Source organism: Macaca nemestrina, chromosome 16 (genome assembly GCF_043159975.1).
Source record: "Macaca nemestrina isolate mMacNem1 chromosome 16, mMacNem.hap1, whole genome shotgun sequence".
NCBI lineage: Eukaryota > Metazoa > Chordata > Mammalia > Primates > Cercopithecidae > Macaca > Macaca nemestrina.
Genome location: NC_092140.1, coordinates 67,434,957 through 67,461,158, shown reverse-complemented (window position 1 = coordinate 67,461,158; position 26,202 = coordinate 67,434,957). Strand labels below are relative to the sequence as shown.

The window sequence follows — 26,202 nt, the reverse complement described above, 5'->3', positions numbered from 1 at the left end:
CTAGCGATGTTGTCCATGATTGCTTTGCACAACAGGAATAGAAGCCAACAATTTATTATGCCAAATGATATTCATCTGAGGAATGAAAAGTGGATTACATTTATAAACTTGATTAACATCATATGTCACATAAAAAGGATAAATAAGAAAAATTATATTATCCCTTTAATGGGATGGTAAAAAGCATTTGATAAAATATTATGCCCATTTATATTTTAAAACCCTTTAAAAAGGACAAGAAAGATGGGCTCAGAGTTTATTTCCAATCGACATCCAGTATTATACTTAGTGGGGAATAAGCTACAGTTGCTTCCTTTAAATCACTAGCAAAGCAAATAAGATTTCTCTCTATTTTTAAACTACTGACATTTAAGAAATTCTGATCAATTTCATAATTTATGAATCAAAAATAAGTGAAAACATAATAGAAAGAAACAGGAAATATTTTTGTTAGTTGTAGAAGGCATAATGCAAAAGCTCTAGAAAAGCAATTGATTGAAAAATAGAATTCATAGAGGAGCTCATCAAAGTGGAAGAGTAAGAAATGCATGTGAAAACATTTGTTCTAATTCTACATACCAAATTCAAGAATTCCCATTTAAAATTAAAAAAAATTGTAAGAATTATTCCAATGAGAAAAGTAAGAGACCTATAGGGATAAAACTGTAAACATTTATTTTATGTTTATATCTAACATATATATATTTCCATTATTATTTTATATTTCTCAATAATGTCAAGATTTTAAATCTGCTCACATTAATCTATAGACTTAGTTCAATTAGAATAAAAATTGTAATGGAATCAGTTTTTGAGTATTGAGGGAATTAAACTAATCTGTAAGAATAACCAGGCGAGACCCAGCACAGTGGCTCTTGCCTGTAACCCCAGCACTGTAGGAGGTGGAGGCAGGCAGATCACTTGAGGTCAGGAGTCTGAGACCAGTCTGGCCAACATGGCGAAAACCCGTCTGTCTCCAAAAATACAAAAATCAGCCAGATGTGATGGCAGGCGCCTATAAGCCCAGCTACTGGGTAGCCTGGGGCAGGAGAATTGCTTGAACCTGGTAGGTAGAGGTTGCAGTGAGCCGAGATTGCGCCATTGTACTCTAGCATGGGCAACAAGAGCAGAACTCCATCTCAAAACATAAATAAATAAATAAAGAATAACCAGTTGAGAACATCTTTGAAATTTTTCAAAAGATAATAACTAGCCAAACTACCAGAGGCATTCCAAGGCATTCCAACCAGAGCACCTCCACCCTGAACAGGGGCTGGGTAAAATAAGCCTGAGACCTTCTGGACGACATTCCCAGGATGTTAGGCATTCTTAGACACAGGATGAGCTAGGAGGTTGGCACAAAATATAGATCATAAGGACCCCACTGATAAAACAGGATACAGTAAAGAAGCTGGTCAAAACTTGCCAAAACCAAGATGGTGATAAAATAGACCTCTGGTAGTCCTCGAAGCTCATTATATGCTAATTATGCATTAGCATACTGAAAGACACTCCCATCAGCACCATGACAGTTTATAAATGTCATGGCAACATCCGGAAGTTAATATGGTCTAAAAAAGAGCCGAACATTCAGTTCTGGGAACTCCCCATCCCTTTCCCGGAAAGCTCATTAATAATCCACAACTGGTTTAGCATATAATGAAGAAATTGCCATAAATATACTAAGTGATCATTCCATGCTGCTGCTCTGTCTAGGGAGTAGCCGTTCTTTTGCTTCCTTACTTCTCTAATAAATTTGCTTTCACGTTAGTCTGTGGACTCATCCAAATTATTTCTTGCATGAGATTCAACAACCCTCTCTTGGGGTATGGATCAGAGCCCCTTTCCAATCCAGAAGGTTTTCTTATCTCATTTTTCTCCTGCTCCTTTCTGGTAACAAAGCCATATATTTAAAATAAATTGTATAGGTACAGTCATTAAAATAGTGGCCTACTTGTCTACAAATAAGCATACGGACCATTGCAACAATTCAGGTGACTAAAAAGAAATGATATTGTATACATGATAAAAGAGGCCTCACAGGCCAGGAGTGGCAGCTCATGCCTATAATCCCAGAACTTTGGGAGGCCAAGTGGGTGGATCACTTGAGTTCAGGAGTTCAAGACCAGCATGGGCAACATGGCAAAGCTCATCTCTACAAAAAACACAAAAATTAGCCAGGCATGGTGATGTGTGGCTGTTGTCCCAGATACTCAGGAGGCTGAGGCAGGAGGATCGCTTGAGCCCATGAGGTCAAGACTGCAGTGAGCTGTGATTATGCCACTGCCCTCCAGTCTGATCACAGAGGGAGACCCTACCTTCCCCCCACCAAAAAAGGCATCACAGATTAAAGAATAATAAAAGGATCATCTATTAAATGACCTTAGTACAGTTTGGTAAGGAGCAAAGGGAAGGGAGAATCCGTGTACATTTCAATTCATACCATACAACATATTTAATTCCTGAGGAATTAAAAAAATTATTATTATTAAAGAAAATTAGAGAAAATTTATCTGATTATTTATTTTGGAGGCTGAGTTTCTAAGTAAAACAAACATACAAAAAAGAGGAAATAATCCTATAATCAACTCCATAAAAATAAAAGCTCTCACATATGAAAAAGTTAATAGAAACTAAAGGTAAATAAAAGATTGCGTTCAAATCAATAGCAAGTAAACAAAGAGGTAATACATTTATAAACCTCATTCCTCTTCTAATTTGCATTTATTTGATAACTACTGTGATTCAGCACTGTCTCACATGTTTACTTAATAGTTATAATTCTACCCCGATATGCTACCTGTTTATGTTATTTTATGTTATCTTACTATGTATCTGTTAAAGTCTCAGTCTTTTCCTAATCATTCTACATTTAGGAAGAATACTTTAAATAAATAAACAAAGCAGGAAATGATTTCAGAGTACAAAATTAATTAGAAAAACACCAAGCACCACTAGTTATCAAAGAAGTATAAGTCAAAGGTAAAATTAAAAAAAAAAAAAAAAAAACACTTTAAAACTTGTAATCTATAAAATTAGCAAATTTAAAAAAAAATAACATTCAAAACTGGCTTGCATAAAATAGAAATGTTCTCTTATACTTTTGGTAATAGTAGAAGTTGCAGTTACATTTAGGGAACAATTTGTAATTATAAACAATGCTTATAAGTTGTCAGAAATTTCTTGATGATAGTAAACCCATATCCTAAGAAACAAACAAACAACATTAAAATAGTTTTAAAAGGCTATTTTTGAAAGCTTTAAAAGAGCCTGTATATCCAACAGCACAGAAATGGGAAAGCGAATTATGGCCCACATACAGGGAACTCAATGCTGCCATTAAAATGATGATCAGGAAGATTACATAACAGCATGGAAATACTTATGATAATTCCATCATAAAAAAACACAAAAGCAAAATATAAAATCATGTTCGTGGTAGCAAAAGAATAAAACTGGAAAGAAATCCCCTAAATCAATAACTTAGTATCTCTTTTTAAACAACTGTCGACAAAGAGTCAAACTAAAATATTTGAAGAGATTTCTGAGCCAAATGTGAGTGACCAATGGCCCATGACACAGCCCCAGGAGATTCTGAGAACATGTGCCCAAGCTGGTCAGGTTACAGCTTGGTTTATTCATTTTATGGAGACATAAGGCATCAGTCAATACACGTAAGATGTACAATGGTTTAGCCCAGAGAGACAGGACAACAGGAAGTGGGTGGGGCTTTCAGGTCATAGGTGGATCCAAAGATCTGTTTGATTGACAATTGATTGAAAGAGTTATTACCTAAAGATCTGGAATCAATAAAAGGGAGAGTCTGGGTTAAGATAAGGGGTTTTGGAGAACAGGGTTCTTATTATGCAGATGAAGCCTCCAGGTAGCTGATTTCAGAGAGAACGGACTGTAAATATTTCTTATCAGACTTAAAGGGTCTGTTCAATCAGTCTCAAGGTCTCTGTTTTAATGCTAATGCTGGTCAGCTGTGCCTGAATTCCAACAGGAGGAGGGTATATTGAGGAATGTCTGACCCTCATTTGCCATTATATCCTGAACTAGTTTTTTGGGTTAACTTTGGAATGTCCTTGGCAGAGGGGAGGGTTTATCAGTTGGCTGGGGGCTTAGAATTTTATTTTTGGTTCTCTTTTTTTTTTCTGAGACAGAGTCTTGCTCTATCACCCAGGTTGGAGTGCAGTGGTGCAATCTCAGCTCACTGCAACCTCCACCTCCCGGGTTCAAGTGATTCTCCTGCCTCAGCCTCCCAAGGGACTACAGGCATGAGTCACTATGCCCAACTACTTCTTATTTTTAGTAGAGATGGGGTTTTACCATGTTGGCCAGGATGGTCTTGAACTCCTGACCTCAGGTGATCCACCCTCCTCAGCTTCCCAAAGTGCTGGAATTATAAGTGTGAGCCACTGCTCCTGGTCTATTTTTGGTTTTCACTACAGCAAAAAACATCCAATTCTTTTAAGTTGCAAACACACAGTCTCTACTCAGTAGTTAAAAGTACCCAGTTCCATATATTCCAATCCTTATTCCAATCTTAAGTCAAACATCCCAATTCAATACTCCAGTGTTCACTGAAAGATTAAAAAAAAAAACCTTACTCCCTTACTCCCTATCCAGCTGGGGCTAGAACCTGGGGACTGGGAAGGGAGAAGGTTTTCTTTTTTCTCTTCCTCCTCCTCCCCAGATTATTAACTTGGGCCTTAGGGTCCTTGCTCTTTTGTTACTCCCTCACCCACTGGACAGGTCTCTTAAGCAGGATTTTAATCAGCTCTTCTCTCCCATAGTATCCCCAGGCATGTGGTCCTCAAAAAATGCAAGTTCATTCTTTGCCCTTCAGAGGTTTCAGTAATCAAAAATGATGACCTCTTCCTGTCTTGCTCTTGGGATTGAGTCATGAACTGAGGGAAGACACCTAGGGCAATCTGGTCCAGCTGTTGGAAGCCCACTCCTCCAGGCTTGAGGCAAGGGGGCAGTGGCATCCCCACATCCCTAGGAGGATGGGAGTCTTACAATCTCTGTTTCTCTCTCCAGAGAGGCCTCACAAGTCACTTGCTCTCTCTTCAGTTTCTTCATACTTTCAAATTGTTGAAATGGTTAAGGAATTCAAATTTGTCAGTAGGATTCCTGTCTACAATTTTGAGGACTCCTCTTAGTTATTTATTAGAGACTGTTAACAAAACAAGAAATGGCACAGAGAATCCAACAGGTCCAAAATGGTCCCGAATATTTTCCATTTATTTGAATGATTAAATAAAAAATGAAGACCAGGCACAGTGGCTAACCCCTTAATCCCAGCACTTTGGGAGGCCAAGACAGGCAGATTGCTTGAGCCCAGGAGTTCGAGACCAGCCTAGGCCACATAGTGAGACCTCATTACTATAAAAAATAGAGAAAATTAGCTGGGTATGGCTGCATGCATCTGTAATCCCAGCTATTTGGGAGTCTGAGGCAGGAGGATAACTTAAGCCTGGGAAGTTGAAGTTGCAGTGAGCCATGATCACACTACTGCACTGCAGCCTAGGCAACAGAGTGAGATCCTATGGGAGGAGGGAGGGAAGGAAGAAAGGAAGAAAGGAAGAAAGGAAGGAAGGAAGGAAGGAAGGAAGGAAGGAAGGAAGGAAGGAAGGAAGGAAGGAAGGGAGGGAGGGAGGGAGGGAGGGAGGGAGGGAGGGAGGAAGAGAGGAAGAGGGGAGGGAGGGAGGGAGAAATAAATCAGGAGCCATAAGTTCTAGATTCTCTTTGCACCCCTACTAATTAAATGCCTTGGTCACTGTCCATAAGCTTCGTAAGCTCTGTTTCTTCATCCGTAATACAAACAATAAATTATAGCTGTTCTACTTCTTTTACCGGATGCCATAATAAACAAATAATTTATTTACAGTAAATGTTACATCAACATATACTAGCCTTATCATTGCAATTGACTATCTCATAATAGAAATATTCCTATGGATTATGTTTTCCTCTTAATGTTTGTGAAGTGCTTTGGTCTTCTAAGTGGTAAAATGATCAGTAATGAAATAAACAGAAGTGCATAATAAAGTCAAAAATCTCTGTTACAACATATTTATTGAGGCTTATCATAATATCCACCATTTTTTTAAGTATTAACATTTGAAAGAAAATGACAGCTTGTAAGATATTTAACTGAAATTAATAAAGAGATATAAGCATCCAAAAACAAAAGCATGTCAAAGCTTCCCTTTTAATGAGCATGAAAGATATATTGCTGAGGTTAAACACTTTAAGAAACTAGCGAAATGAGTTTAGTGTTGACAGAAGCTTTTTGTTAAAGATTATTGCTTTTATTCAGATTCAGATGAAATTGTTTGCTTCAGTTAGACAATGAATTTCTTCCTCAGGAGCAATTTCCCTGTAAAGTTATTTTTATCAGTGGCAATTTATATCTAATGTTAGGACAGAATGATAATAGAGGCACTTCACTCTAGGTTTTCCTGGAGGGGTTCCCTCGAGCCCAGATCCTTCATTGTATGTCCAATGAAGTGCTGAGGAAGCCTAAAGAAGTCACCTAATTTCTGTTCTTTTTTTTTTTTTTTTTTTTTTTTTTTTGAGACGGAGTCTTGCTCTGTCTGTCGCCCAGGCTGGAGTGCAGTGGCCGGATCTCAGCTCACTGCAAGCTCCGCCTCCCGGGTTTACGCCATTCTCCTGCCTCAGCCTCCCGAGTAGCTGGGACTACAGGCGCCCGCCACCACGCCCGGCTAGTTTTTTTTTTTTGTATTTTTAGTAGAGACGGGGTTTCACCGTGTTAGCCAGGATGGTCTCGATCTCCTGACCTCGTGATCCGCCCGTCTCGGCCTCCCAATTTCTGTTCTTTTACGTTTGCTGAGGAGTGCTTTACTTCAAACTATGTGGTCAATTTTGGAATAAGTGTGATGTGGTGCTGAGAAGAATATATAGTCTGTTGATTTGGGGTGGAGACTTCTGTAGATGTCTATTAGGTCCACTTGGTGCAGAGCTGAGTTCAATTCGTGGACATCCTTGTTAACTTTCTGTCTTGTTGATCTGTCTAATGTTGATAGTGGAGTGTTAAAGTCTCCCATTATTATTGTGTAGGAATCCAAGTCTCTTTGTAGGTCTCCAAGGACTTGCTTTATTAATCTAGGTGCTCCTATATTGGGTTCATATATATTTAGGATAGTTAGCTCTTCTTGCTGAATTGATCCCTTTACCATTATGTAATGGCCTTCTTTGTCTCTTTAGATCTTTGCTGATTTAAAGTCTGTTTTATCAGAGACTAGGATTGCAACCCCTGCCTTTTTTTGTTTTCCATTTGCTTGGTAGATCTTCCTCCCTTTATTTTGAGCCTACGTGTATCTCTGCACGTGAGATGGGTCTCCTGAATACAGCACACTGATGGGTCTTGACTCTTTATCCAATTTGCCCATCTGTGTATTTTAATTGGAACATTTAGTCCATTCACATTAAAGGTTAATATTTTTATGTGTGAATTTGATCCTGTCATTATGATGTTAGCTGGTTATTTTGCTCATTAGTTGATGCAGTTTCTTCCTAGCATTGATGGTCTTTACAATTTTGCATGTTTTTGCAGTAGCTGGTACTGATTGTTCCTTTCCATGTTTAGTGCTTCCTTCAGGAGCTCATGTAGGGCAGGCCTGGTGGTGATAAAATCTCTCAGCATTTGCTTGTCTGTAAACGATTTTATTTCTTCTTCACTTATGAAGCTTAGTTTGGCTGGATATGAAATTCTGGGTTGAAAATTCTTTTCTTTAAGAATGTTGAATATTGGCCCCCACTCTCTTCTGGCTTATAGAGTTTCTGCTGAGAGATCCACTGTTAGTCTGATGGGCTTCCCTTTGTGGGTAACCTGACCTTTCTCTCTGACTACGCTTAACATTTTTTCCTTCATTTCAACTTTGGTGAATCTGACAATTATGTGTCTTGGAGTTGCTCTTCTCAAGGAATATCTTTGTGGGTCTCTCAGACCACAGTGCAATCAAACTAGAACTCAGGATTAAGAAACTCAATCAAAACCACTCAACTACATGGAAACTGAACAACCTGCTCCTGAATGACTACTGGGTACATAACGAAATGAAGGCAGAAATAAAGATGTTCTTTGAAACCAATGAGAACAAAGACACAATATACCAGACTCTCTGGGACACATTTAAAGCAGTGTGTACAGGGAAATTCATACCACTAAATGCCCACAAGAGAAAGCAGGAAAGATCTAAGATCAACATCCTAACATCACAATTAAAAGAACTGGAGAAGCAAGAGTAAACACATTTAAAAGCTAGCAGAAGGCAAGAAATAACTAAGATCAGAGCAGAACTGAAGGAGATAAAGACACAAAAAACCCTTCAAAAAATCAATGAATCCAGGAACTGTTTTTTTGTAACGATCAACAAAATTGATAGACCGTTAGCAAGACTAATAAAGAAGAAAAGAGAGAAGAATCAAATAGATGCAATAAAAAATGATAAAGGGGATATCATCACTGATCCCACAGAAATACAAATTACCATCAGAGAATACTATAAACACCTCTATGCAAATAAACTAGAAAATCTAGAAGAAATGGATAAATTCCTGGACACATACACCCTCCCAAGACTAAACCAGGAAGAAGTTGAATCCCCGAATAGACCAATAACAGCCTCTGAAACTGAGGCAATAAGTATTAGCCTACCAACGGAAAAAAGTCCAGGACCAGATGGATTCACAGCCGAATTCTAACGGAGGTACAAGGAGGAGCTGGTACCATTCCTTCTGAAACTATTCCAATCAATTGAAAAAGAGGGAATCCTCCCTAACTCATTTTATGAGGCCAGAATCTTCCTGATACCAAAGTCTGGCAGAGTGACCACACACAAAAAAAGAGAATTTTAGACCAATATCCCTCATGAACATTGATGCAAAAATCCTCAATAAAATACTGACAAACCGAATCCAGCAGCACATCAAAAAGCTTATCCACCATGATCAAGTGGGCTTCATCCCTGGGATGCAAGGCTGGTTCAACATATGCAAATTAGTAAATGTAATCCAGCGTATAAACAGAACCAAAGACAAAAACCACATGATTATCTCAATAGATGCCGAAAAGGCCTTTGGCAAAATTTAACGGTCCTTCATGATAAAAACTCTCAATAAATTCGGTATTGATAGAATATATCTCAAAATAATAAGAGCTATTTATGACAAACCCACAGGCAATGTCAGACTGAATGGGCAAAAAACTGGAAGCATTCCCCTTGAAAACTGGCACAAGACAGGGATGCCCTCTCTCACCACTCCTATTCAACATAGTGTTGGAAGTTCTGGCTAGGGCAATCAGGCAAGAGAAAGAAATAAAGTGTATTCAATTAGGAAAAGAGGAAGTCAAATTGTCCCTGCTTGCAGATGACATGATTGTTAATTTAGAAAACCCCATCGTTTCAGCCCAAAATCTCCTTAAGCTGATAAGCAACTTCAGCAAAGTCTTAGGATACAAAATCAATGTGCAAAAGTCACAAACATTCTTATACACCAATAATAGACAAACAGAGAGCCAAATCATGAGTGAACTCCCATTTACAATTGCTTCAAAGAAAATAAAATATCCAGGACTCCAACTTACAAGGGATGTGAAGGACCTCTTCAAGGAGAACTACAAACCACTGCTCAATGAAATAAAAGAGGACACAAAAAAATGGAAGAACATTCCATGCTCATGGATAGGAAGAATCAATATTGTGAAAATGGCCATACTGCCCAAGGTTATTTATAGATTCAACGTCATCCCCATCAAGTTACCAATGACTTTCTTCACAGAATTGAAATAACTACTTTAAACTTCATATGGAACCAAAAAAGAGCCCGCATTGCCAAGGTAGACCTAAGCCAAAAGAACAAAGCTGGAGGCATCATGCTACCTGACTTCAAACTATACTACAAGCCTACAGTAACCAAAACAGCACGGTACTGGTATGAAAACAGAGATATAGACCAATGGAACAGAACAGAGCCCTCAGAAATAATACCACACATCTACAACCATCTGACCTTTGACAAACCTGACAAAAACAAGAAATGGGGAAAAGATTCCCTATTTAATAAATGGTGCTGGGAAAACTGGCTAGCCATAAGTAGAAAGCTGAAACTGGATCCCTTCCTTATCCCTTATAGAAAAATTAATTCAAGATGGATTAGAGACTTAAATGTTAGACCTAAAACCATAAAAACCCTAGAAGAAACTCTAGAAGTTGGGTGCTGACAAGTTGATGGGTGCAGCACACCAACATGGCACAAGTATAAATATGTAACAAACCTGCACGTTGTGCACATGTATCCTAGAACTTAAAAGTATTAAAAAAAAAAAAATCCTAGAAGAAAACCTAGGTAATACAATTCAGGACATAGGCATGGGCAAGGACTTCATGTCTAAAACACCAAAAGCAATGGCAACAAAAGCCAAAATTGACAAATGGGATCTAACTAAACTAAAGAGCTTCTGCACAGCAAAAGAAACTACCATTAGAGTGAACAGGCAACCTACAGAATGGGAGAAAATTTTTGCAATCTACTCATCTGACAAAGGGCTAATATCCAGAACCTACAAAGAACTCAAACAAATTTACAAGAAAAAAACAAACCCCATCAAAAAGTAGGCAAAGGATATGAACAGGCACTTCTCAAAAGAAGACATTTATGCAGCCAACAGACACATGAAAAAATGCTCATCATCACTTGCCGTCAGAGAAATGCAAATCAAAACCACAATGAGACACCATCTCATGCCAGTTAGAATTGTGATCATTAAAAAGTCAGGAAACAACAGGTTCTGGAGATGATGTAGAGAAATAGGAACACTTTTACTCTGTTGATGGGATTGTAAACTAGTTCAATCATTGTGGAAGACAGTGTGACAATTCCTCAAGGATCTAGAACTAGAAATACCATTTGACCCAGCCGTCCCATTACTGGGTATATACCCAAAGGATTATAAATCATGCTGCTATAAAGACACATGCACAAATATGTTTATTGTGGCACTATTCACAATAGCAAAGACTTGGAACCAACCCAAATGTCCATCAATGACAGACTGGATTAAGAAAATGTGGCACATATATACCATGGAATACTATGCAACCATAAAAAAGGATGGGTTTATGTCCTTTGTAGGGACATGGATGAAGATGGAAACCATCATTCTGAGCAAACTATAGCAAAGACAGAACACCAAACACTGCATGTTCTCACTCATAGGTGGGAAATGAACAATGAGAACACTTGGACACAGGGTGGGGAACACCACACACTGGGGCCTGTCGTGGGTTGCGGGGAGGGGGGAGGGATAACATTAGGAGATATACCTAATGTAAATGATGAGTTAAAGGGCGCAGCACACCAACATGGCCCATGTATTCATATGTAACAAACCTGCACGTTGTGAACATGTACTCTTGAACTTAAAGAATAATAAAGAAAAAAAAAAAGGCCCTTAAAAGACTGACCTCTGCTGGCTGCTCCTCTGTTTCTTTTCCCTTATTGTCTCTTCTGCCTCATCTCACTCCTTCCCCAGTTAACTCCCTAACAGATCACCTCTAGGTATGAATATTAGTAATGCAATGCATTATATGCTTAACTCTTTCCCAAAGGAGAATCTCCAGTATACAGGAATTTTTAATCAATTGAAGAGGGAACAATTTTAAGAAGACCTCCCAAGCTTTGCCTATTCAAATCTCATTCCTCTCTTCTCATCCCTGACCATGTAGGCCATTCAGTAAGCAAATGGATTTTACCTTGGTTAGCAGCATGCATTCACACAGCATCACCTCTACCTTTGCTCTCTACACTCTGGCTTTCCCTGCTCAAATTCCAATGAAAGGATCATAAAACAAAATGCTACATTTATTTGGATAAATACAAACAAAGAAAATATTTAAAGCTGCTAATGGTACACCCCCCAAAAAGAGTCTTCTTTCTGTATTTCCTAAATGGGAAAATGCATTTATATAGAGTACATATATATCTTCATTATGTAGTGTATAGTTATCTCCAGATAAACATCACCTAAATAATTCTGCAATACAAGTTGTTCAATTTAAAAAACAATAGTACTAGTAATTAAGGGTGATAGTTCAAAATAGCATGGAAATGTTCACAGTGTTTTTCACAGAATTATTCCATTTTAACGTTGAAGAATTATTCTAAATTATCTTCTCATTTTGCATTTGAGGACACTGAATGATGAAGTGACTTGCCTGAAGGACTCTGCCCACTCAGAACAAGAGCCAAGGTCGCTTCTCTCCTGGTCCATTGTATGTGTCTGTATGTGTTTTACACAACAACATCACACACCTCTTAGGCTTTTTATAAGTCTTACTGGAAAATTGTTGAAGTGATCAACTCAATACCTACCTGGGGCCACTGTAACTCCCTGAAGGATCAAATAAAGATGAATAAGCAAATGAGAGAAGCTGACAGCATTCCTGTCCTGCTGACCTTGTACCCCAGAGCATAACTAGTGACATCATCTCAGTCTCTTCACTCCCTAACAGTTCATTGCTTACATTCTTGATGTGAACCCACACCCCCTCAGGTTGTAGGAAAATGTCCCCACCATATGATCCCCCTCATGGCTGTGTGTGCTTTGCTGCTTCAGGGCCTGCTCCTCACCCAAATTCTCCTCAAATCCTGACTAAGCCTTGAGGATCGATCATAGAATAAAATCTAGGTCTTGGCCTCTATATTTTGGGATTGCCCAAACAAGACTATCCCGTCTCTCCAAAGAAAAGACAACTTCATTTTCCCAGTTTTGGCCTCACTGCCATTCTTGTAAATACGCAGCTGCTTGAGTTCTTGGGCCACCGGCTGCCCACACTCCGTGAGTGCTTTCCCTCCGAGGATGGGAAGCTGTGCTTGGTGCCTGCACGTTGCTACTGCATCCAGGAATTGAGATCACTCCTGGGACTTCAGGTGAGGAGTACTCACCGAGCGCAGACAGTAACAGCATCCACTGCAGAGAGCTGTTCTGTGAAGAAGTTGGTGTATGAAAAACGTTTAGTGTACCACCTGGCACACGTGAGTGCTCAGTAAATTTATACTACATTTCTCACATAAGATAATGGAGAGGAGTATTTCCAATATAAAGAAAAGACTCTAAAGCAACAATCCAAATGTCCTTCAATGGGTGAACATTTTAAAAACGTTGGTATATTCATACCAGGGAATATTACTCAGCAGTAAAAAAAGGAATGAATTATTGAATCAACTTCAATGGATTTAAAGGGGATAATTGTGAGTTTAAAAAGCCAAGCATATAATCTTGCATGCCATATGATTCAACTTATATAGTATTACTTAAATTTAAAAAATAATAAGGATGGAAACAGATTAGTGTTTGCCAGGCGTTACATGAGTGGAGAAAGAGTAAAGTGGCTTTGGTTATAGAAGGACAGCACAAGGGATAGTTGGGATGCAATTGCTCTGTTATCTTGGGTAACACAAATCTACAGATAGTAGAAAATTGCATAAAATTAATGCAGACATGACATGCACTTTAAATCGCATTAAGTTAACGCAGACATATACACACTTGTATATATTAATTTAATGCAATTTAAGTGCATGTAAAACTGGTAAGATTTGAATACATTCTGTGGATTATGTCAATTTTCTGGTTGTAATATTGTACTACAGTTATGCAAGGTGTTTGTTATTTTGTGGAAAAACTAAGTAAAAAGCCCATAGACTAGCTCTTTTATTTCCTACCACTACAGGCAACTCTACAGTTATCTACAAAAAGTTAAATAAAATAACAACTACTAAAATAATTTCCTGGGGTTCCTATAATTGTCATTCTGCCTTTAGTTTTTTTCTTATTGAAGATGAAGACCTGAGAACAATGCCCAAATAAAAATGTATTTGTAGAAATATACTTTAGAGTTATTAAAAATCCTTTTTTAAAAATAAAAGCCTAGAATTTATAGGCAAATAGATTACTTTGTCCAACTATTTTTTTCCTTCAAAAAGGAAGGACTAAAATTAGGCATTCATTGACAATTTATGTACAATCTAAAGTAAGATTAATTTATACTGACTTTTCTGACTTCCAGCCACCAAATCCAAAAATAGCTCATCCTGAGCTCCTGACATCTGCGATCTGAGAGTCTAGAATCCATTGTGCCTGAGAACTTTACAAACACATACACACATTTTTAAAAAGCAGCAACAAGTTGGAAGGAAATGGGAGAAGGAAACAGAGAGCTTTTGTTTGTGGATGTCTTTCCTGCCCTTCCCATGTGGCTTACTTACAATGTCAGAAATTTCTTCTTTGGGCCTCACTTCCTCCAAGTTATTTACCAGAGTTTAAGACTGGGTCTTCTAAGTCACCAGAGAGGGAAATGCTGACTGCTGGTGTTTACCTGCATAGCAGCAGTCAGCCTGAAGCAATGTACCTATGATCCTACGAGTATTCTAGAGGGCCTGGCATTTTCCTCGATGTTGTTTGTGGGACCAATGCTATTCCCTTGCTGCTGTGATATTCTGTGTTCATAAACCTCCACCAATTTATTGAGGAAAACACATCCATCTCATCTAAAACACTGGCAAAAATTCTCTGTATTGTGCCTGCCTCCCAGAAGTTCTTCATTCAAACAGCCCACAGACAGACTTGTACCATGAAGTCCACAAAGCCCCAACTGCCAACGTCACCCTGTCAAGAACATATTGTGTACATCACAGTTGAAAAACAGGAGAAGCTGTGCAGTTGGTTTTAAAAAAAATGTGCTATCAAGTTTCAATTAGTGGAGTTCAAATTGTCTACTAGAACAAGGCTTTTCAAAATACTTGTGATAACCAATTGCACACTGATAAAACTGTAAATTTCAATAAAAATAACTCATTAGAAAAAGAAAAAATCCAAGAAGATGTAAGAATATATAATCCCCAAATTTTATTATTAAATTGACAGACATAGAATTACTTTGTCAAATTGCTATAGAAATTTCTAAACACTGAACTCTCAATTTCAGCACTATTTAGTACAAGCAGTCCATGAGCCTCACCTGACCAAATTTTGAGAGCACTGAACTGGAGGACATGCCCTCATCTGGTCTTCCACAATGCTCTTCAACACTCACCTTTAGATGACCCCTTTATGCTTTTTTTCCCCTCTATTGCTGCTCTTGGCAAGGAAAGATTTAGAAAAAGATATCAAGTCTATGTGATAGTCCTGACATGAGTGTTGTCTCACTTGAAAAAAGAGGCAGGGCCATGTTTATCCATCTTGACATTTGACCTTTACTTGCTCAGTGATTAAAAGGATCTTGCAATGTAGGAATTATCTTAGGGAAATCAAAGTGAATTAAATTGTAGGTAAGAGTAACAGACATTAAATCCTGATTTTTTTTTTTTTTTTCGAAATCTGAATGATCTCTACACCACTTCTGCGGGCTACGGTAATATTTTAAGAGGACCACTGTACCTATAAAAATTATTTTGGTGTGTGGTTATCTATATTTTCTACCATAAGGAACTCAGTATATTTTTTATAGTTCCTTCCATTGCTATTTATTCTAATTATTCATTTGTACATTTTTTTCTCCCTCAAAGAGAGGACACTCTTTCTGAAGGCAAAAACTTCACCTATTGGCTTTTTACATCTTTCATAGTATCTAGCACAGACCATAAATCAACATTCAGTTAACACAAAATAAGTACACTAACCATCAGTTCTCTTATTGTTAGTTGAAACCTTTGATATGAATAATATAAATTTTTCAAAGAGGAAAAAATGATACTTCAAAGTGAAAGGAATATTTTAAATACAAAATAAAATATGACTACATAATTTCAATTCTCTTTCATGATCGAAAAGGCCTTCTAACATCTTAGAAATCAGTTTTTATTGCTTTAGTCAAAGGTATATGACCGAGCAGTTATAATTATTTGTTTTTTTCCTTAAATTAAACCATTGCAGCTACTCAGCAAAGCATTTTTGGAGGACCCTGTAGATAAGGCTGAATTTGCTCCTCGGTCAGTAAGGACCCTTAGTCAATAATAACACTACCCTAGCTGTTAGACTAACCTCAAAAAGCCACTAATGACCCAAGTTGAATGGGTTTCCAATGTACGCTGCCATCTTGGACTCACTTCTCAATTGACAGAATCCCTACAGCTGCTTAAAAGCTTTCTACATTTTATTTTGCCAAAGCCTCTTTAAACATTGCCTATGAGCCCTGAAGCTTTTTCAAACAAGTCAGACCTTCTAATACCTCTAAAGCAGCTGTGAGGACTTCACGTTTTCACAAAGGGAATAAAAGATGGAAGCTGTAAAGAGTGGCTTATGGGAGTCTTTGTACTTACAAATAAAATGTCTCAATAAGTTTATTCATGTAAACAAAATAATGAGGAATGATAAAAACAACAAAAACACAATTTACTATCTTCACCAGTGTAATTATACCAGTGGATTCTGTCTACTTCTGTGGAGAGGAAAAAAGAAAAAAAAATAACACTAAGTACTTAAAATCTCACGTGTTAGAAAATTATACTTATGTTTCCAATAAAGGTTCTAGGCACAATTTTAATGGATCTGGGTGATGTATAACTATATAATTCCAGAAAGCTTTTCTAGTATTCTAGGCCAACTTTAAAGCGTTAAATTGTAGTATACACAAAATATAGCAAATAAGGTTATAAAAATTATGATGTACCTTTCACATCATTTTGGTAGAGGATTCAGAAATCTCTTTAATTTTTTTTTTTTTTTTGAGATGGAGTCTTGTTCTGTCACCCAGGCTAGAGTCCAGTGGTGCGATCTCGGTTCACTGCAATGTCTGCCTCCCAGGTTCAAGTGATTCTCCTGCCTCAGCTTGCTGAGTAGCTGGGACTACAGGTGCGTGCCACCACACCCGGCTAATTTTTGTATTTTTAGTAGACATGTTGTTTCACCATGTTGGCCAGGCTGGTCTCAAACTCCTGACCTCAGGTGATCCACCTGCCTCTGGGATTACAGGCATTAGCCATGGCACCCAGACCACTAATTTTTTAAAATTCATTTTTAAAAACTAGGTATGTATTTTTAATTGACACATAATAATTGTACATATTTATGGGGTACAGGGTAATATTTTGATACATGTATAGAGTAATGATCAAACCAGGCCAATTAGCATATCTATCACCTCCAAACTTTATATTTTTGTGTGTTGGTAACATTCAAAATCCTTTCTTCTAGGTATTTGAAACAAATGCAATAAACTATTATTTACTATAGTCACTCTACAGAGCTACAGAGCACTAGCATGTACTCCCCCTATATAGTTGTAGTTTTGTAACCTCTAACCAGATCTTTCCCTATTCCCACCTCCCCTAAACCTTCCCAGCCTCTAGTAACCACTATTTTATCGTCTACTTCTGTTAGTCAAATTTCAGCTTCCACATATGAGTGAGAACATGTATTTATCTATCTGTGCCTGACTTTTTTCACTTAACATAAAGTCTTCCAGGTTCATCCATGTTGCTGTGAGTGACAGAATTCTTCTTTTTTTTAATTTTTTTTTTTTTTTTTTTTGAGATGGAGTTTCGTACTTGTTGCCTATGCTGGAGTGCAATAGCATGGTCCCGGCTCACTGCAACCTCGGCCTCCCGGGTTCAAGTGATTCTCCTGCCTCAGCCTCCCAAGTAGCTGGGGTTAGAGACTCCTGAAACCATGCCTGGCAAGTTTTTTTTTTGTTTGTTTTTTTGTTTTTTTGGGGTTTTTTTGCATTTTTGGTAGAGATGCGGTTTCACCATGTTGGCCAGGCTGGTAACTCCTGACTTCAGGTGATCCGCCCGCCTTGGCCTCCCAAAGTGCTGGGATTACAAGTGTGAGCCACCATGCCTGGTCGGATTTCATTTTTTCAAAAAATATAACTGAAGAATATATATGCCACATTTTCTTTCTTCTTTCCTTTTTTTTTTTTTGAGAGACAAGATCCCAAGGCTGGAGGGCAGTGGTATGATCACAGTTCACTACAGCCTCAACTCCTGGGCTCAAGCAATCCTCCCAAGTAGCTGGGACTACATGTGCGAGCCACTGCACCAGTGTATACATTTTCTATATCCATTCATCTCTTGATGGACACTTTGATTGATTCGTAACTTGGCTATTGTAAATAGTGCTGAAACAAACATAGGAGTACAGATCTCTCTTCAACATAGTCATTTCCTTTTCTTACCACATATTTATAATAGCCTCTTTATTCATAGTCTGGGTCCTGAGGTATTGAATTGAACACATATTTCTAAAAAAAGCATGCTATTTTTGCCAGGTATTTAACTGCACAACCGAAGTATTAAATCTCTACTTGCAGCATACTTGGGAACAGTTTCCAATATATTTACATGGTAAACTTAGTTGTTTGTTTTTTTTTAAAGCATGCATCTGTATTATGAAAGCAGTACCAGAGTCCAGAAAAGAGACAGGGATAATCTTTATTCATACAGAATCCCCATCATGTAATCAATGTTAATATGCCTTGGCAATAGCTTACCTTTAAATTTGATGTTCTTGATGGCGATGGAAAACTCATGACATGACATGTATGTTCTGGGAAAGTAAACGTCTGAATTGATAACAAACATAAGAAATTATTTGTAAGACCCAAATGGTGTTCACTGACCATATAATGGCTAGATTTTTCTGCTTATCAGTTCTAGATGTACTGTAGCTCTTCCTAGATATAACTTTAACTTTATCCTTTTCTATTTCTTATTATATGCAAGTCAATATCCTAACTGGCTAACTGGCACCCAGTGAGGTCTCATGATCATTTATCAAATGAATGAATGAATTAATGAATGGGTGAATAAATAGTTGAATAAAAGTACAAGTTTATATCTAACCAGAACTGAATAAAATGTTACATTACATTCTATTTCTTGAGATCTATTACTGTATTCAGCATGGTAATTTTCAAACTTTAGGCACTAAATAAAGATTTGTTTTTATTGAAACAACATGGTTAACATTCCTTACCTCTCAAAAAAATTATACAGCATTTGCATTTGTTAATTTTAAATTAGCAAATTTTACTACCTTCTTTATTTTTCATATTAAGAATTCCTGCCCAACTGAAAGTTTTAAATCTCTCCCATAGATTTTCATAAATATCAGTTATCTTGTGCTATAAGTCCATTTTACATGTTATTGTTGAAAGGCTATGTTTAGCAAGCAATCTAGGTGTTATATATCAAAGTGTCTATAGTTAATGACAATATACTACATTCTTGAAAAATGCAAAGAGAGTGGATGTCAAGTGCTTTCATCACAAAAATGATAACTGTGAGGTAATGCATTTATTTTTTTCCTTTTTTTGTTTCTTTTTTCTTTTTACAAACCCTGCATATGGCATTCCGTGCATTTGCTAATTAGCTAAAATTAACTATTCCACAATTTAGAAATACTTCAAAACATCATGTTGTATACAATAAATACATACAATTATTTGTCAAACAAACAAACAAACAAACAGCTGAGCACAGTGGCTTATGCTTGATCCCAGCATTTTGGGAAGCCAAGACAGAGGATCACTTGAGCCTGGGAGTTTGAGACCAGCCTGGGCAATATAGTGAGACCCCAACTCTACAAAAAAAAATTAGCCAGGCATTGTGGTGTGCACCTGCAATTGCAGCTACTCAAGAGGCTGAGGTGGGAGGATGGGTTGAACCCAGGAGGTCAAGGCTGCAGAGAGCCATGATTGTACCACTGCACTCCAGCCTGGGTGACAGAGTGAGACCTTCTCTCCAAAAAAATAATCCAAAGCAGAATACACAAGTGTAAGTACAAGATCGGAGCCTGAATCCTTCCTAGGCTCTAACGGAAAATAAAGACTCCAGGAAAGAGGATTAACCCTGCCAGGCACTACCTTGAGCATAACAGGTGGTGCTGAAGAACATGGGCTCTGGTGTTAGACCACAGGGTCTGAATCCCAGCCTCACCAATTCTTAGCTTTGATTCATAGGACAAGTAACCTCAGTTTCTTGTAGGTAAGATTGGATAACAGCATCTACCTCATAAACTTAAGAGAAGAATTAAATGAGAACATGCACATAAAAATCCCTGGCACAGAGTAAGTTTTCGATAAATGTTAGGGATTACTATCATTACAGAGAACCCAGACTCTTTTTCTGGGAAACAGACAGCATTTTTAAATTATCTGTTTTTTTTCCAAGTATCACTTGCCCTAAAGTTGATTTATGAATTAAGTGTTTTTCTCTTTCTAAATTTGATGTAGATTAAAATTTGGTGTTTAATTCTTATTCAAGCATTATAATAGGGACGTTTGGGAAGGGTGAGAAGGACAGTTATACCTAATGAAGTTCTTTTCCTTGAAAGAAAAGGAGCCATTTATTCCAGATAGCAAGAAGCTGGCATAGACACCCTTTCACTTACCCTCTGTCCCCACTTGCCATTCCTCCCACTACTTTTCAACATTCTCTCTTCCTGCTAAATGTCCTCATGATGATACTTCAATATAAAACAACGTGATTTTAAAAAAATTGTCACTAAAATATTAAAGATATGCCATACTTCCCATGATACCTGCATTTCAAAATAGGCTTTTCTCTAATGGTTATGCTTAATATATTGTGCAAGCCTCAAACAGTGAAATTTGTCACTATAGTACCAACTGTACAATAGAGATAATCTTGGCATATGGGGGGTAAATACACATTTAACAAAAGGCAAGAGAAGTGAACCTGTGAATGATGGCCTGGTAAGTCTAATATCAACAGTAAAATGATGAAACGGGCCTGACAAGATGAAATTTATCAAAATCTGGAGGTTGATGGAATCATGAGCAATAAGTAGCATGGTTTTATAAAGAGCAAATCATACCCGACACAATCAATAGCTCTTTTCAGCAGAATGACAAAATTAGAGGAAGAAGGGAATCAGGTAAGTGTTGCCTATTTGCACTATCACAATGCATTTAAAATGGTCCCCGCAAATTTTAAATTCAACTGTAGATAAAACTGACTCAGCCATGAATACTTTCTAAAAAGGCCTGGGAAAAAAAATGTACAATGTCACAGATAATGACAATGAAGGCCGTTGTGGGATGCTAGAGTTAATAAAGCTCATTCACTGCATTTTCTAAACTGATGAAAAGGAAAAAGTATATCAGAATTGTAAATAACATGTCAGTGAATAGCGCATTTCATAGAACACAATTAGGCAGATTTTAAAATACAATGGATAATCTAAAAGGATCGTAGGTGAGATCCCTGTAACAACTATCTCTTGACTAAAATAAAACAGACTGAGATAAGGGGAAAGCCCTAGGGACCGAGAATCCTGGGTTGTGTTCTCTCTTTACCTTCTCCAATTGCATTCTTCCATGACTCATTTAACGGTCTGGGATTCTTCCCCTAACCTTGACTTTAGGACAGCATATGACTGGCAAAAACCTCATGACGTCCACTGAATACCTTGGCTGTTTGACCATAACTGGATGGGAGAAATTGATATATCCTTCCTCAACCCTGACTTTCTCAACCCCGCCTGCTTCTTCCATACAGATGGAATCACAGCTTTGGTTTAGAGATGCCGTCCTGGCCCATAGTCTGTTCAGAGAGAGAGAGAGAGAAATAAACAAGCAATTGAAAAGAAATGAACTAAAAGTTATAATACAAGTGTGTAGAAAGTTCTACAGCAACTCAAAGAAATAAGAGACTGTCAGAGAGAATTAGGTAAATGTTTCAAGAAGTGACATTTGGTCAGGGCCTTGAAGACCAGGTAGAGAGGAGGTGGGAAATGAAGGGTCTGCCACCTGAAGGGCCAGCAGACGCAAAACTCTCCTCCTGGATATAATGAGAAAGATAACTTCTGTGCAAGCTCCATCCCGCTCAGAATGCTGCTTGAAGAGCAGATGGAATGACCCACACGACAGAATTTTGTAAAATTCTGTATAAATATGAGAGATTGTAATTATGCTATGAGTAGTTTAAAATTACTTTTAAAGAAAATTCCTAGTAGGCTAAATGCCAGGGGAGCCTAAAACCCAACTGCCTAACTTCAGCCTAAATGTGGCATCATTAGCATTACTGGGCTTTACCCAGGGCTCTAACGCTTCTAACCACGAGTAGAGTAGGGAGACACCACACGCAGAACAGAGGCCAAGTTTTCTTATGCGCACCTGTACTCCCAAACAGAGCGTGACTCACGCGTGTGGGATATGAAGCTGCCCACAGATCAGCATGCATCCACAGGCAGCAGCTGCCACTATCCTTCTCTGCAGCTATGTTTGCGGTGAAGAGGAGGGTAGAGTGTCCCCATCAACCAAACTTAAAAGCTTGGAGTCACCTTAGACTCCTTCCCTCTGTGCTGTGATTTCATTGTAATTTATCATCTTTCTTGTTCTCATCTTTTCATTTCCTTCCATGCTGTCACCAGCAAATCTACCTCCTCACTTGGGCAATTACAAGACTCCCTACCTGGGGTCTTCCATCAGCTTTTTAGCCTCTCTCTCTCCTCCAGTCCACTCTCCAGAACAACCTAGCGTAGAAAAATACCGCTGCTGTCCTGTTGTGCTCTTATTTGAAATTCATCACTAACTCCCCATTGCCAGTATCAGTGATTCTCAAACTTCATTTGCATGAAAACCATATCTGACATTTGTTTAAAATGCAGACTTCAGGATGTTCCTTCCCATTCTGACTCACTCATGGTAGGGCTCTGGAATCCATTTATAACAAACAAAAACTTTGTGTTAGTTTTACTACTGTTTGAGGGACAGCTCAGAGGTCAGCTATTATTGGGTCTATACCTGACCTTTAAAGACCTGTTCCCAAGTGTCTATTTAAAGTCGCACAATCACTTCTGTTAGGCATGATTGTCAAAACTCGGAAAACAATATATAATTTTTGCATACATATAATGCATATCTATCAATTTATATATTTAAACATATAGTGCTATGTAAATAAAACACCAACTGGGATGTCTTTCCGGCCCCAAGGGGCTACTAACTGGTTCAGAAATATGGGAATGACTCACAGGTTAAAAGATGCTAAGTTATCTGCAGTCATGTTCAAAGGAAGCTTGATTCATGGTCCTAGAATCACACAGTTTAAATAACTCTCCAAAAAGTAACTTCTTTTGGGAAGGGAGGAATATCTTCCTGAGGAGATTTAAGTCATCAGGTAATAAGCTATTTCTTTCTCTTTTCCTCCATGGGGTAAGATCGGTAGTGGTGGAACATTTAACTTATTCCTCCCATTACGGTACTCAATCCATCATTCCCCAGGCTGGAGAACTGGAACCTGTCTTCTGTCTAAAACGGGTGAAATGATCAAGCGACAAACGATGTGCCCAGGAAATGGTCAGGAGAAAGGCAGTGAAACTGAGAGGCATGTTGCATAGACATAATCCACAGTCCCAGAACTTGGCACACAAGGGTTCATGAATTTGATATGAGTCAAATGGATGCCACATTAGGCAATTGGGACTTTGGTCAACTTTCCAGTCACCAACAAGAATTAGAGGAGCCTGTAAGCAAGAGGTTGTAGGACATATGTGTTAAAGCAAAATAAGCAAAAGGCCATTAGCCTGAGGCTGTTTCTGTTCCCAGAACCCTTACACAAGCAAGCTGAAACTTAGCGGCATTTCTTAGAACATGTTGTTATTTTTCTAATTGACAAATGAAAGTTGTACGTATTTATCATGTACAACATCTTGTTTTAAAATATAGGCACATTATGGAATAGATCAACGAACTAATGACAATGTTCATAATGTTCATTCTCTCATAAACTTGGCTTTTTTGATAAGTGGTGAGAATGCAAAATCTACTTAGCTATTTTTACAATACAATACATTGGGCTGGGCGTGGTGGCTCACACCTGTAATCCCAGCACTTTGGAAGGACATGGCGGGCATGAACACCTGAGGTCAGGAGTTCAAGACCAGCCTGGCCAACATGGCAAAACTCCATCTCTACTAAAAAATATGAAAATTAGTCAGGTCTGGTGCTGCGTGCCTGTAATCCCAGCTACTCAGAAGGCTGAGGCAGGAAGAAATGCCTCAGCCTGGAGGTGGAGGTTGCAGTGAGCCAAGATTGTACCACTGAACTCCAGCCTGGGTGACAGAGCAAGACTCTGTCTCAAAAAAATAATAATGATTAATTAATAAAAAAAAATACAATACAATACATTGTTAACTGTAGTCACCATATTGCACAGTTGATCTCTTGAATTTATGGTTCCCATCTAACTGAAATTTTGTATCCTTTTTCCAATATCTCTCCAACTCCCAAACCATGGCCCCTGGTAGCCAGCACTCTACTCTCTGCTTCTATGAGCCAAACATTTTTAGACTTCACCTATAAGTGAGATCATGCAGTATTTGTGTCTCTGTGCCCAGCTTCTTTGACTTAACGTGATATCCTCCAGGTTCATCCATACTGTTGCAACTGAAAACAAATTTTCACTTTTTTAAGTTGAATAGTATTCTGTTATGAACATATACCACATTTTCTTTATTCATTCATCCGTTGATGGACACTTAGGTTGATTTCATATCTTGGCTATTGGCGAATATTGCTGCAATAAACATGAGAGTGCAGATATCTCTTCAAAATAATTTTATTTCCTTTGGATATATAACCAGTAGTGGGATTGCTGGAGCATATGTTAATTCTATTTTTAGCTTTCTAAGGAACTTCCATACTGTATTCCATGATGGCTATGCTAACTTGCATTCTCAAGCAGAGGTTCAAGGTTTCCCTTTTCTCCACTTCCTTGCCAAAATTTGTTCTCCCATCTCTTTTTGATAAAATCCATTGTAACAAGTATGAGGTGACATCTCATTATGGTTTTGATTTTCATTTCTCTGATGATTAGTGATGTTGAGTATTTATACCTATTGGCATTTATATATCTTCCTTTGAGAATGTCTGTTCAGGAACTTTGCCCATTTTTTAATTGGGTTATTTGTTTTCTAGCCACTGGATTGTTGGAGTTCCTATAATATTTTGGATATTAACTCCTTGTATCAGATGTTTGGTTTTGCAAATATTTCTCCCATTTCACCAGTTGTCTCTTCATTCCATCTACTGTTTCCTTTGCTATGCAGAAACTGATTAATTTTGAATCAAGCTTCAGCCAGTCATAGATAGCCAACTAGCCCAATGGTTAAATAATTTGGGGTCTGTCATCTAATTCACAAATGGATTGGATTGCCTAAAACAGACAAAGCCTTTGAAAATGATTACAGTTGAAGCTAAAATGTTCATGGATAATACCCATATATGGCAAAGGCTCAGCTGTGGCCAATCTAGTAGAGCCCTTTACTTTGCTTCTGCGTTTAGTCTGTATAAGCCCGCTGCTCAAGCTGCTGGAGTCAAGCTCTCTGAACCTCTTCTGGTTTTGAGAGCTGCCCAATTCATTCACCATCCTTTACTCAAATAAAATGTGTTAAATTAATTTTGTCTAAAATTTTTATTTTAACAATAGTCATCTGTGGAGACAATGGGAGGAAGAGTATATCTCAGCAGGGTACCCAGGCCAGGGAACTGAACAGTTAAGGCCTCAAAGAACCACCAGATGAACCCCATGAAAGATCTAGCATTTGAAGGCCTGCAGCCTGGAGAGAACCAATGGCCACATTGGTAACTGTCCGACAATCACAAGAATGGACTGTAGCCTCCTGCAGCTCCAAACAGTGCCTGGGACTGAGAGAGGCCTGACACTCTCCCTGGCCACTGGTTTTATAAAATTTTAAATAAGCTTCTCCACAGCCGTGTAAAACCTCTGCTCTGTTTCTTGGAGAGAGAGCATTGAATTAGAGTGTAATAATATCTAAAGTTGACTGATCCAAACCAGAAGTCCCAAAGTGTTATGAGATGAGACTAACATTCATCAGATGGTGTGGAAATACTCTCTGAACATAAATATGTTTATAAATGTCATATTTTTTTTTAAAAAAAGGAGCACAAACATAAAATAAAGATAATATAATTCTAAAGTATATGTTAATAATTCTTCTCATTTTTGAATTATTTATCTCAAGTGTACCATGGTATAAAGAAAAAAAATTTTTGATTGGAATCAAAAGATTTGAATTACAGTACCCACCAAAATATTGAAAAACTGGGTCAATGATATAACAATGATGAACAGTAGTTTTGTATCCATGAATTAAGAGCAGTAATTATTACAGTACCTACC

At 37.9% G+C, this 26,202-nt stretch overlaps 1 long non-coding RNA gene across 1 annotated transcript in view; it reads right to left on the bottom strand.

The window, feature by feature from the left end:
- The window catches only part of LOC105485584 (uncharacterized), a 127,836-nt gene that overhangs the window by 50,362 nt on the left and 51,272 nt on the right, over nucleotides 1-26,202 (bottom strand). The window lies entirely within an intron of this gene.